Source organism: Dermacentor silvarum, chromosome 9 (assembly GCF_013339745.2).
Source record: "Dermacentor silvarum isolate Dsil-2018 chromosome 9, BIME_Dsil_1.4, whole genome shotgun sequence".
Lineage (NCBI taxonomy): Eukaryota > Metazoa > Arthropoda > Arachnida > Ixodida > Ixodidae > Dermacentor > Dermacentor silvarum.
Window position 1 is genome coordinate 63191728 of NC_051162.1, and position 15039 is coordinate 63206766.

Consider the following 15039-nt stretch of genomic DNA (forward strand, 5'->3'; position numbering starts at 1 on the left):
GCTACCAAGTTCAACCTAGATACAACCACGTTCAACCTCGACATAGCCAAATTCAACCTATAGCTAGTACCAGGAGACGCCATCGATCGGCCAGCTTCGTTGTAACTCGAGCTTCGCGCGGCCTAGTGTAAGTTTGCCTCCCCATTACGACGACAGAAGAGAAGTGAAATTGCCCGCTGGAATGATTAGCGGTCACGCAGCGAGCTGTGGAAGAAGACGACGAACGCGGGAGCAGTGGCACGAGCGTGTGCCGAGCACGAGTGCGAGCGCTAACCGAGGGGCGCCAACGAGCCAGCTACGGAAGAAGACGACGACGCTCGAGCCAATGGTGATGATGATAATTTTGTTCAACGCGCCCTTTTTACGGCTGGCTTAAACAGCTTGGCTGTTAAAACAAATCGTCGACTTTCGCTGGATTATGCATATATCTTATTAGACTGTGATAGCCCTACAACACGGTTGATTGATACCATTGTGGTGACTTAAATATTTCGTCTCTTCAAACACTTGTCATGTTTATTTAAAATGTTTGCATAAACACACAGTGGCATCGTGTGCTTGCTGCTCTGACGGTACAGCTTACACGAAGCTACTCGATGGATGCAAGCAACGCGTCAAAAAAAATCGAAATATAGCCTTCGGGACTCGCACGGAATCGATCTTGGACGCTGTGTAATTTTTCTTTACACCAGAACATAGCCTTCGAGAATGGTTTTTCTTCGGTCCCACTCTCCGTGTCTGTGTAGATGCAACACACCCGCTGGGTGCGCTGCGAACCAAAATCGGCCGCAGGGGCCTATGGAAGTGTCTTCTCTTATCCTTGTATATGTTACTCTATAGCCTAATTTCCTAACTGCATACAAGAGCCCTCACCCGCCAAAATGTGATAGATGCGCTGTCGTTATGATATCCATCTGCGACTTCTGTCGCAGCTTCGGAGGCAATCGGCAAGCACATTGGAGTGAACAACACATTCAAATTCTGCGTACATGCGGAGGCTTCGCGCACGCAGATAAACTGGTACATTTTTACTGTGCTGCATCACCACGGACCCTAGAATACCACACGGCCATTTTGCAGCGACAGCCGTTGCTCCCGTTTCTAAGGCTAGAGTGTCGTTTTTCGTTGGTAAAGCGGCGGCCTTAATAGCCTCAGTGAAGCACGTGCGGTGAATAGCCATGCCGCGGCACTGAGTTGCATTCGCCTAATTGACAGGGAATGGATAGATAATTGTCATCACTGACTTTATCGAGAATAGCACTGCAGGGCCCCTGGCGACTGCTCACCGTATGAACTCCCTCGTGCGTGCAACCCTCTAGAATATATCCGCTTTAAACTTTCGCCTCACACTCGCCACTCGTGGTAAGAAAATAGCAAAAGTTCACAATTCGCTCGATCTCAGTTTTTCATCCCATTTACAGCATTCAAAACAAAAAACGGATACTTTAAGAAATAAAATGTTCGTTACTTTATTTGTTGTATTTCAACGTATCCGATTGAGAGAAAGTGTAGGTGCAAGAATTCACCACATGTGCCCTGTTCGCATTCGACGGAGGATAGAAAGATAATGCCCGAAAGAGGAGGCACGCCCTTGACGCGCCCAAGAAAGGCATGTCAAGCGGCTCACGGCAGGTATACAGAGACAGCGGGACAGCCACGGTATTGCTAAATTTCCATAATACGTTGATAACATTACGCGGCGCCGGCGCGATTTGCTGCGCAGTCTTCTGTGCTTTAAGCGCGAAAGCACTGTGCCGTGTAGGGGCGGTATTTTGTAGCGATGCCTTTAAAGTAATAATGCCCTTTCGCTCTTATCGCACTTTGTCAGTGGTCAGAGCGACGGTCCGCTCACGTTATCAACGGGATCAGCCAGCCGTGAGCGGTGGATGATAAGACTATTCCAAAATAATTCATAAGGCATCGCTACAAAATCGCGGCGCAGGGTGCGCTGATATTGTCATACGCGGCTTTATCTCGACATTTCTCTTTGCCTGCTGTTTTTGCACGTTCCTTGCTATCTCCGTTCACTGACTGCCATCGAGCAAACTCGAATAAAACTCATGCGAACGAAAAACTGCGCGAGTTTTGTATGGCACTCTTGAAACCGATATTGTACGTAACTATTTAATGTTGTATTCTAATTGATAAATCACACTGAGTTGCCGTTCCCCCCGTGAAGGCAACGTGATAATCTGAGCCAACTACAAACTGCCAGAAAAATAAGAAAATACTGAGAACGACAGCATATTGAGGTCAATGTGCGCGCGTATTGCCATCGCCTCCTCGTCACACTGGCTCTCTGCAGCAGGGAAGTCAATTTAATATATCTTTAATTCGGTCATTCGTTACCAAATCGCAATAAGCTAAGCATAATAATTGATGATGCGATATTCCTAATAATTGAGAAGAAGCAGAAGTTCTTGTTGCGAAATGCGAACAGCATCAGGAGACATGACTCACTGTTGCTCCATCATTTGACGGCATAGATCTGCTCCAGGCGATGACATCATGCAGAAAGCTTCCTACCATTGCCTTCCGCATACCAGATGGTTTTGGCAAGCCCATGATTCTACTGGTCCTCAGCCTCTTATCATCGTGCAAGAAAAGAAGCGTGGTCGCATATAAATGCGGCCACGGAAAAAAGTGGTTTGAATAAAAAGAGCGATATCTATTGCACTTTTATTCAGCACATGCCCCTGCATGTTCGCCTTGTCATGGTTTTCTTGCTTACAGACCTGAAGCTTGACGATTTACACGAAGAACAAACATGCCGTAGAACGCGGTTTTTATCGCCTGAACTTTGTAATTTCCAAAATGCATCCTTCAACGCGTTTCGAACGTGCTACCCAAGTCGGTGGCAAGTCAAGTTGAAGTCGAGGAGCGTTTATGAATACGGGGGTAAGGCGGAGAGGCCAGCTTCTTACACTGGCCGTAACGCGCTAGCACAAACGCGTTAGAAACGCGCAGTCTTTCGTTAATGTTGGGTATTTATTGTCATCGTGGTGCGTGTGTCCATGTGCGCTTCGTGGCGTAGTGGTTAGCGCCGCGCGTTCGGAAGCGAGGGGTCCCTGGTTCGATTCCGCGCTACGGACACAACTTCGGAATTTTTTTTAGGGGCGAAGCTCCTTAGGATGTGGGTCTGTCCCTCCTCTGTAGTATGTAGTAGAAGTCGTCGTAGTAGGTAGCTACGTTTAACTTTATGAAAAAAAAATCACCGCATATCCACGAAGTGAATGATGATGAGTGGGCGAAGCACCGGGGGATCACTCGGGCACGGCCGCTGGATAAATACGTTTAGTTTATACCGACATCTGGTACTAGTGTTAAGACTAGTTACACACTACGACGGGGACGAACGGGTGCCGCTATAAGGAGCTTCGCCCCTAAAAAACACCGCATATCCACGGGGTGAATGATGGTGAGTGGGCGAAGCTCCGGAGGGAATCATCGGTAAACCGTGAATCTTCCGTGTAATTCGCCCAGTCTCGCCGCACTAAATCGAACGATTGACTTCCACCAATGACACGCGTCATATGTGACGTCATTCCTATTTTATAACAGCGCCCTTCATTAAAATTGCACCATCTCCCGCTTAAGGGGACGCTAGCACAAACGCGTTAGAAACGTGCAGTACTCTCTATAGTAAGGGGGAGAGGCCACAGCGTCTTACGCAGCCGTTTACACATGCCGGAACGTGCACCGCGTTTGCCGACACCAACGCATTTCGAACGCGCAGCCCAAGGCGGTGGAAAGTCAACTTCAAGTCTAGGAGCGTTTATGAATACGGGGGTAAGGCGGAGAGGCCACAGCGTCTTACACCAGCTTCTTACACGGGCCGTAACGCGCTAGCACAAACGCGTTAGAAACGCGCAGTCTTTCGTTAATGTTGGGTATTTATTGTCATCGTGGTGCGTGTGTCCATGTGCGCTTCATGGCGTAGTGGCTAGCGCCAACGTTCGGAAGCTAGGGGTCCCTGGTTCGATTCCGCGCTACGGACACAACTTTCGAAATTTTTTTTTCATAAAAGTAGACGTGGCTACCTACTACTACGACGACGACCACTACTACATACTACAGAGGAGGGACAGACCCACACCCTAAGGAGCTTCGCCCCTAAAAGATTCTGAAAGTTGTGTCCGTAGCGCGGAATCGAACCAGGGACCCCTCGCTTCCGAACGCGCGGCGCTAACCACTACGCCACGAAGCTCACATGGACGCACACCACGATGACAAAAGTTGTCGCAGTTTCACCCGAAAGGCGAAGCATCAATTGCGATAGCAACTTAGTAGAGAGCTATACGGAGTAAGGATAGTAGTTTTATCCGCTGTACAAACTTGGACATGCAGCAGCACCGGCAACACACAGCACTGTTGTCGACGCCGTCGGCGTTTTGCCCGCGTTCGCACAAAATGCGTGCGGCGTTGGTGACTGTTGCCGGAGCCTCTGATATAAATAGGCACTTGGTGCCGCAGCTAAACGTCGCCTCCCTTCCCTGCCCCCCCCCCCCCCCCCCACGGCCTTTTGTGCGTCATAAGAAGGCGCGTTTGCTCTACATATATGGTGATTGTAAAGGAGGAAAGAGACGCCTACTTCTGCAGCCCTTAATGGAGCACGGCACAGAACGCGCGTTTGTTCTCCGCCGTGCGTTCATTCCCCGTGAAAGCGCGCGTCCCTCGCGCCCTTTCACTCGCACATACAGCGTTCGGCGGCGCGCGGCGACGATTTCATCTCCATTGACGTCATACGGAACCTCACGGCGACGGCGACGGCGACGACGACGGCAACGGCGACGGCGACGGCGACGCCGACGGCAGAAATCTGCTTTGGAGTGTCCATATAATTGCTATCGCAATAATAAATACCCATCATTAACGAAAGACTGCGCGTTTCTAACGCGTTTGTGCTAGCGCGTTACGGCCCGTGTAAGAAGCTGGTGTAAGACGCTATGGCCTCTCCGCCTTAATGCCGTATTCATAAACGCTCCTCGACTTGAACTTGACTTGCCACCGCCTCTGGCAGCGCGTTCGAAACGCGCTGGCAAGGAAAGGCGGTGGCAAGTCAAGTTCAAGTCGAGGAGCGTTTATGAATACGGGGGTTATACTCTCTCAGCAGTCATGTGATGGCGTCGGCAAACGCGGTGCACGTTCCGGCATGTGTAAACGGCTGCGTAAGACGCTGTGGCCTCTCACCCTTACTAGAGAGTACTGCACGTTTTATTGCGATAGCAATTATATGGACACTCAAAAGCAGATTTCTGCCGTCGCCGTCGCCGTCGCCGTGAGGTTCCGTATGACGTCAATGGAGATGAAATCGGTGGTAGGTGGTAAGTGGTTCTTGAGGGAAAGGGAAAGGTTGGCGCTATCTTCTGCAGCCCTTGAGGGAGCACGGCTCAGCGCCAAAAAGCCGCGCGCCGAACGCTGTATGTGCGAGTGAAAGGGGGCGAGGGGCGCACGCTTTCACGGGGAGTGAACGCACGGATGAGAACATACGCGCGTTCTGCTCCGTGCTCCCTTAAGGGCTGCAGAAGTAGGCGTCTCTTTCCTCCTTTGCAATCACCATATATGTAGAGCAAACGCGCCTTCTTCCGACGCGCGAGAGGCCGTGGGGGAGGGAGGGGGAGGGAAAGGAGGCGACGTTTAGCTGCGGCACCAAGTGCCTATTTATATCAGAGGCTCCGGCAACAGTCACCAACGCCGCACGCATTTTGAGCGAACGCGGGCAAAACGCCGACGGCGTCGACAACAGTTCTGCGTGTTGCCGGTGCTGCTGCATGTCCAGGTTTATACAGCTGATAAAGCTAATATCATTACTCTGTGTAGCTCTCTACAAATTTGCTATCGCAATTGATGCTTCGCCTTTTAGGTGAAACTGCGACAACTTTCTAACGCGTTTGTGCTAGCGTCCCCTTAAGCGGGAGATGGTGCAATTATAATGAAGGGCGCTGTTATAAAATAGGAATGACGTCACATATGGCGCGTGTCATTGGTGGAAGTCAATCGTTCGATTTAGTGCGGCGAGGCTGGGCGAATTACACCGGAAGATTCACGGTTTACCGATGATTCCCTCCGGAGCTTCGCCCACTCATCATCATTCACCCCGTGGATATGCGGTGTTTTTTTTCCCATAAAAGTAGACGTGGCTACCTACTACGACTACTACTACTACTACTACGACTACTACTACTACTACTACTACTACTACTACTACTACTACTACTACTACTACTACTACTACTACTACTACTACATACTACAGAGGAGGGACAGACCCACACCCTAAGGAGCTTCGCCCCGAAAAGGTCATCGCTGCCGACGCGTTTGATGTCAAGGACCACCGTTGTGTGGTCGTCGACCCGTATTACCGAGGCGTCCGAATCAAGCTCTACTGACTTCTTCACGGAGTACCTTACGAAGACGTTCGTACTGCTTTGTCCCCTTTTGGGAAGGTGACTTAAGTCACCACGGTCAAGTGGCGGATGCAAGGATGCGTTGTCAAAGGGTCAACCACCCGTTCTGTGACACTGAAGTTGAAGCCTGGCGTCACCACTGAGGACTTGCCCCACCAACTGCGCGTAGCGGAAGATGTCGCGCTCGCGCACGTCCCAGGCAGAGCTCCTCTATGCCTCCGATGTCGGGTCATTGGGCACATACGACGCGAGTGCCGCGTACCACGCGGCGGGTTTTGTCGTCGTTACGGCCCCGACGAGACCCAGTGCCTGCGAACCTACGCCACAGTGACGGGCGCGGCATTGAAAGAGGACGCGACTGAGGGACGTGGTAGACGCAGTGGAAGCCACTGCTGAAGGGAGTGATGCCCAGCCCTTGGTTTTGACGCCCGTGAGAAAGGCAACACCTGCTGACTAGGCCAAGCCATCGGACGGCTGGAAAGACCCATGGGATGACACGGCAAAGCCAAATGACTCGGTTGAGATCGAGGACAAAGACGCCAAGAAAACTTGCACCTTAGCAGAAGCGAAGACCGGGCAACAGCAGGTCACTTTTGACAGTGTGATGCCTACGTCTAGCAGTGCACCTACTAAAAGGCTTCACGAGGAGTCGGATCAGCATCAGGAAAAGGATCAAGAGACAGGGAAGGACGAGCCTGCCCCGAAGAATCCACCGGGACGCCGATTGGCGTTCAAGTCCAAGCCCGGCGTTCAAGCGTTGTCCGTCGTCATTGATGTTTGAAGCCCAGAAAACCATGGTCCGCTTGGCTAGACCACCGTGTCAACAAAGCAGGTGGTGTGAGACGGACGATGTGTGGTAACTGGTGTAGATTCTCTGTTCTTTAAAATGGCAGCTAACATTTTGACTTGTCTTTGTGTCGCGACGTTGAACGTGCGTGGACTACGCGCGCGTAGAAGGCAATGTCAAATTTATCGTATTCTTTTTGAAAATAATATTGAGCTAATGGCCGTTCAAGAAAGAAAATTGGGAGTGATAAATATACGAAGCGAATGGTTAACATTTTCCGCCCAGGTATAGCATATGTGTATGTCACGCGGCTGGGAGGTCTGCGGGCTGCCTAATTATTTTTGCGTAGCAGCATTGCCGTAGTAGAAGCGGTCACGTCATCCGAGGATGGTAGAATGGGCCTCTGTGATTTTTACTTTTTCAGAGATGCCTTGGAGGGCGATATTCGTGTACGCTCCCAATATAGCGCGGGAGCGGGAAGTCTTTTTGCTCAAGTTCAACAGCATATAAATTGTGAAAGACCTGTCTTTTTACTGGGTGATTTTAACTGTGTTTTCTTTCCAGAAGGTAAATCTAAGTTGCCCAGCGTTCGCGATAAAAGTGCCTTGCGTTTAGGTTCGATTGTAGGGGAACAAGGCCTTGAAGACATTGGTTAGGTGTTGTCAAGTGAAAATCACACACAACCAAGGTGTTTGTTATAGCAGGCTAGACAGAATATAAGCTCCAATAACCTTTGTACCTTTATTTTCAAATTATCAAGTGATACATGTTAGCTTTAGCGATCATTGCCTGGTTATGTCAATGACAGAAAAGAAAGAAAGAGGAGCAAAATTCGACTTGGATTTATTAAAAGCTCAATAATAAGCTTTTGCAAGACGAAACTTTTAGAAAGGCAGTTAAAGATAAGCTCGAAAATTTGCTCAGCACAACTAGGTGAGCGTTTTTCATTGCGAATGGGAACTCTTCAAGACAGACGTTAAATTCACCGCAATTCATGAGAGCATGTGTGCCCAGCATAAAGAAAAAAATGTCACAGTTTCGCCCTAAGGGCGAAGCAATGAATGCGATAGCAACACAGCAATGTCATACGATGTAAGGTGAGCGGCTTTGGTAGCAATATAATTTGTAGTAAACATGAGCTGATTAAGTAAGCAGGTGTGCTGCGGCGTAAGTAGACCGACATGAAGAGAGACTCGATGACCACGAGAAGGCGCGTGTGAAACGGTGGTGTTGATGAGAAGCGCTTCCCGTGGGCAGCGCGCGCGAAAGGACACACCTGCAGCGCTGCACTGCCAATCCGGGCAGCATTACATGCGTAGCGTGCGTTGGAAAATGTGGCCCGACTATTACTAACTGAATGAACAAGCGTGGTGTGAGCGCGCACAAACAAACATGAATAGATCACACTGAATGACTGCAGACAACGACTGTCAAAACGCTGGCAGCAAGCCCACACGCTGCAGCGGGCGAAGGTAGTGCGGTGTATCGCTTCAACAGAAACTGAGCGGCGAATGCACAGTGCATCAAGGTCAGAGCCGTGTGGAGATAAGAGACGGTGCGGTTGAGCGACGAGCGCGGTTGTTGGCAGAGTACAAGTGCGCCCCCCCCCCGCTCCGTCAGGGGCTGGCTTCGCGCTTCCATGCTTGCGCGTGGGAGAGATAAGAGACTGTGCGGACGAGCGACGAGCGCGGTTGTTGGCAGAGAAGTGCCCCCCCCCCCCCCCTGCTCCCTCCGGCGATGGCTTTCCGCTTCCTTGCTTGCGCGTGGGAAATTGAGTGCGTTCGCTCTCCGTGATAGCGCGCGTCCCCGCACACTTCCGCTGGGGCATACGGCGCGCGGCGACGATTTTATCTATTCGGAACCTCACGGCGACGGCGACGGCGACGGCGACGACGACGGCGACGCTGACGGCAGGAATCCCGTTGAAGTGTCCATATAATTGCTATCGCAATAAAAGAGCCTGAAAAGAAATTGCATCTCAGGTTAAAATACATGCACTGCGCAGAAACCTTTTCGCCGTGATTATTTACGATAGAAATAGAACAAGTCAAGTCTGAGCTTGAAGTTGTGGATGAAGAAAAGTACAAGGATGTGCAATTAAGGGCACGGGTAGAGCGTTTATGGATGGGAGAGACGCCAACCAAGCGAGAAATGAGCCATGAGAAAAAACACGCGGCTTCTTAAGCAATAACATAAATAACATATCAAGGGGAAGTCACAAATGATGTTGGAATGATAGAGCACGCATTTCAGTCTTATTATGAAAGCTTGTTGGGGAAAAGACCTGTAATATCGAAAGTTTTAAGACACAATTCTTGCCGTTAATGCCAACAGTATCAGATAAAGTCTGTGAAGCACTCGAGATACCAATAGGCCTTTCGGAAGTTGAGGATGCGATTGACAATCTCCGTCTCGGCAAGTCGCCAGGGCCTGATGATCTCGGAGGCGCTTTCTACAAGAGCTTTAAAAGTGAAATAGCTGTAGCATTACACCGCGTGATAAGTAAGATATACGAGAGCAAAGAAGCGCCTCCTTCTTTTCGGACATCACATTTTATGTTAATTCCTAAAGCGAAAGACCCAGCGAGGCTCTTGGCAGTTGAAGCCTATAGACCAATAAGCTTGACGAATACGGACTATAAAGTTTACACAAAATTACTGGTGAGACTATTGCAAACTGGGATAAAGGAACTTGTGGGCCCCCATCAAACCTGTGGTATCAAAGGGGGATCAATATTTTCGAATATACATACTGCAAGGGCTATACTGGAATATTGTGGAATATTGTGAAAAGAAGGCCCGAGTCGCCATGATACAAATTGATCTTGAAAAAGCCTTTGATAGAGTCATCCATGATGCCATTTTCTTGCTTTTAGAGCATGTTAACGCCGGTTGAGTGATAACAGATGGAGTGAGAATGGTGTACAAAGATTGCACTGCAAACTAATAATTAATAGAAAATTAGGTGCGAGTATAAAAGTGGAGTCATCAGTAAAACAATGATGCTGCTTGTAGGCTCTTCTGTTTCCCTTGTATTTAGAGCAGCCATGTTTGTGAATAATTAGAAGCCAATCTATCCTGGATTTATTATTCAAGAGTTAAGACTAGAGTTCTGGCTTATGCGGGTGATGACCATTTTTTTGCAAAAATACCGAGTGTGGATAAAACTACCAAAGAGGTTGTTTCTTTTCGTGCCGCAACTGTCAGTGCTGTCAGGGCCACAGACACCCGACAATTGTTTAACATAAATTGGAGCGTCAACCCTAGAAAATACCTTGGGTTACCATTGCAACGTTATCGTGACAGTGCAGAGTATTGGATCGAAGAAATAAAAAGAGTTCAAGACCAGACAGAAAAATGTAGCGGACATAATTTTTCCATGTTCTCAAGAGGTAGTGAGTGCAATTTGTATTCGTTACAAAAGTGTATTATGTACTACAAGTGCTATGCATGGCTATAGTATCAGTGCAGAAATTTGATAGCGTGCTTGCAGTATATATATGAGGATCTACTTGGGAAACAACTGGCCGGTGTAACTTATTTTATTCGTAGAAAAATCGGGGACTGGGGCTGACACATTTGTTTTTAAAACATATCGTTAGCAGGTTCTTTTTCTTACGGGATCAATGTGATATACTTCTGCGTACTGTTGTTCAAGTGGGATTAAGTTCTTCCTTGCCTGAGTGGGTTGTTTCATCAAAAAATGAACCAACACCAACACCGACTGGTTTTCTGAAGCACGTTCTTGTGTTCATTTCATTACTGAAATCACATTTGTCGAACAATTTTTTGTGTTCCGTGACGCGAAAGAAGCTCTGTCGAGATCTTGTTGATATTTTCTTACCGCTTCTTGCATATTGCACAATCTACAACTTAGGACCTGTATGCAATGTGTTGAAAACCGTGGAAAAAAGTGCCGGTTAGACCTTCAGCGAAAACATTCTTCTTTCAATTGCATTCTGGCACTCTCCCTGTGAAGCCATGGCTACAAAGTAAAGGCTTCTTTGCTCTGTGGTCTGTTTACTGCATCATATGTAACAAATCTGAAACTATCCAGCACATCTTCTTGCATTGCCATGACTTTGTTTTCTTGTGGGGCGTTCTCAAACGAACTTTGACATAAGAACTGCCGATGACCCGTTTCGCTATTCGTTTCTTTCCATGCGCAGACGCAGAGGGAGTGCCGGCTGACATGATAATGCTTTTGCGTGTGAACAGCGTGTGGAAAACGCGCATGGATGTCAGGAATGCCCGCGTAGATGCAAGGTCTGCAAGGCAACACCAAATTGAAAGTCTCACGTACATGGGTGACGCCCTAAAGCACATAATGGAACCACCAGAGTGACTTTAGGAGCGTCACGCTTTGGTGTCTGTGGTGGCCTCTTTGAAGGCCTTTTAAATTAGTAGAGTCTAACCAAATGATCTAATAACATTGTGTAGCACCAAGTGACCTGCCTTGTATTTGTACTGGTGCATGCACTGTTGCCTCCAAGTTTCTGCCCCATATGTTAGCACCGGTTCAATGCAATCATTGTACACTTTTCTTTTCAACGACAGTGGTAAGCTCCCAGTCAGGATTTGGTAATGCCTGCCGTATGCACTCCAACCCAATTTTATTCTTCTGTAAATTTCTTTCTCGTGATCAGGGTCCCCTGTGAGTAATTGACCTAGATAAACGTACTCCTTTACAGACTCTACAGGCTGACTGGCGACCCTGAATTCTTGTTCCCTTGCCACTTATTGAACATTATCTTTTTCTTCTGCATATTCATCTTCAACCCAATTCTTACATTTTCTCGATTAAGGTCCTCAATCATTTGTTGTAATTCGTCTCCATTGTTGCTGGATAGGACAATGTCATCTGCAAACCGAAGGTTGCTGATATATTCGCCGTTGATCCTCACTGCTAAGCCTTCCCAGTCTAAGAGCTTGAATACTTCTTCTAAGCATGCAGTGAATAGCATTGGAGAGATTGTGTCTCCTTGCCTGACACCTTTCTTGATAGGTAACTTTCTACTTTTCTTGTGGAGAACCAAGGTAGCTGTGGAATCCTTGTAGACGTTTGCTAAGATATTCAGGTATGCCTCCTGTATTCCTTGATTACGCATTGCCTCTATGACTGCTGGTATCTACTGAATCAAATGCCTTTTCATAATCTATGAAAGCCATGTAGAGAGGTTGATTGTACTCCGCAGATTTCTCGAGTACCTGATTTATTACGTGGATATGATCCATCGTAGAATATCCCTTCCTGAAGCCAGCCTGTTCTCTTGGTTGGCTGAAGTCAAGTGTTGCCCTGATTCTAATGGAAATTATCTTGGTGAATATTTTATACAATACTGAAAGCAAGCTAATGGGTCTATAATTCTTCTGTTCTTTAACGTCTCCCTTCTTATGCATTAGTATAATGTTGGCGTTCTTCCAGCTCACTGGTACACATGAAGTTGTGAGGCATTGCGTATAAAGGGCCGCAAGCTTTTCAAGCATATCTCCTCCATCTTTGATTAAATCTACTGTTATTCCATCTTCTCCAGCAGCTTTTCTCCTGGTCATGTCTTTCAAGGCTCTTCTAACTTCAGCGCCAGTTATCGAAGGAGCCTCTGTATCCGGTTCATCACTATTTTGAATGAAAGTATCTTGGCTGTTTGGGCAGCTGTACAGGTCAGTATAGAATTCTTCCACTGATTTCAATGTGTCATCGAAATTGCTGATGATATTACCATGCTTATCTTTCAGTACATACATCTTGCCTTTTCCTATGCCAAGCTTTCAACAGCTTAACAAAGAAGCTCGAGAACAAGTTAAGGACCGCACAAAGAGAGATGGAACGAAAAATCTTAGGACTAACGTTAAGAGACAGGAAGAAAGCGGTGTGGATCAGAGAACAAACGGGGATAGCCGATATTCTAGTTGACATCCCTTATGAAAATGAATTTAGAGTTCCTTTAGAACTCCTAATGAGTTCCTATGAAGTCAAAAGGAACTGTATAGGAACTCGCGCTCTATAGAGTCGTCTGCATAGAATCTCTATACAAAGTCTAAAGCAACCTGTCTATTGAAACATGTCATTTCACACACAATAAAAGTGCAATAGAGGGTGTATTGACGTTATATGTACTGAATTCTATAAAGTATTTTTTAAAGAACGTCTTTAGAACTTCTAACGTGACCTCTCTATAGAATGGCTCTCCGTTCGCTTTCTATAAATGTTCTACAGAGAGTGTATTGATATCTTATGTACTAAATTCTATAGAGGAACGTTTATAGAGCGTTTTAGCACTTCTAATGCGGCTTGTCTATAGACTGGCTCTCAATTAGCCCTCTACAAATGCTCTATAGAGGGTGTATTGATATCTTACGTACTAAATTCTATAGAAGAACGTTTATAGAAAGTTTTTTGCACTTCTAATGTGACCTGTCTATTGACAGGCTCTCCATTCGCTCTCTATAAACGTTCTATAGAGGGTATGTCGACCTCATATCTACTGAATTCTATAGAAGAATGCTTATAGAACGTTTTTAACACTTCTAATGCGGCCTGTATATAGACTGGCTCTCCATTCGCCCTCTGTAAAAGTTCTATAGAGGTTGCATTTACATCACATGTACTAAATTCTATAGAAGAATGTTTATACAAAATTTCTAGTATTTCTAATGTAGTCTGTCTATAGAGCGGCTCTCTATTCGCGCACTTTGAGCATTCTTCAGTGTGTTTCACTTACCTTGTGCCAAACATAAAAAAATATGCAAATGCAATGTAGCAGGACAGAACCAAGGTAATGTTTGCCGTCACCATCAGATGCTCAAATTATTTTTACATTAATTCCGCCTAATTCCATAATTAGTCTTAATCAATTATTGAACTTCTCAAACATTATAATTAGATGAAAATTATCAATGAGAAAATTGCAGAGCAACATGAAATACTCGCGACACATATTTCTGTTGCTCAATACGTGCTGCATAAAAATGTTGTTCCGAGTGCGAAAGAATCCAGCGAATACATGCAATGTTCCTCGAGCGGGCAGTCGCGTGGCAATATTTCAGAAGTTGATTAATTATTTAAGGACTAATTATCTATTTAGGCGGAATGCAAAAAATAATGTGAGTATCTCCAAGCAACGGCTAACATTACCTTGGTTTGGTTAGTTCGGTCTAGCTACGTGGCATTTGCATATTTTTAAAGTTTGGCTCAAGTTACGTGAAACACCGTGTATGGAGGGTGTATTGACATCATATGTATTAAATTCTATAGAAGAATGTTATGGAATGTTTGTAGCACTTCTATTGTGGCTGCCTATAGACTGGCATTCTATTCCCTCTCTATAAGCATTCTATAGCGTGTGTATTCACATATGCACTGAATTCTATAGAGGAACGTTTATAGGACGCTTAAAGAACCTACCGTGCGGTCTGTGTATAGAATAGCTCTATATTTGCACTCTATAAACGTTTCAAGAGAAGGTTTCCAATGCTGCTGAATAATATCTCAAAGTGTCTTTTTAACTCGAAAAGAGAACAGTGCACCCATGCAAATGTTTGCACTTGGAAAAAATGATATGAAAAAAAATGATATACGATAGTTCACAGCGAATTGGACAATTGCATTTGCCTTTAACGTGGTGGGAGGTCCTCAGCAGAGAACGTACTGAGATATTGACACATAATAGTAAGATTCACGTACTGTAACTCGGTTCGATATTTTGCTTTTTAGCTCGATGTACAGAGCTGTTGCTAAGCTCTTGTAAAATTACCACTCGCGCCAATTTCCGAGGAATAAAAAGCCTGCTTATTTCAAACCCGTTTCATAGGTTTTTACTATCCAGCAAGAGATCTTTACAATCAC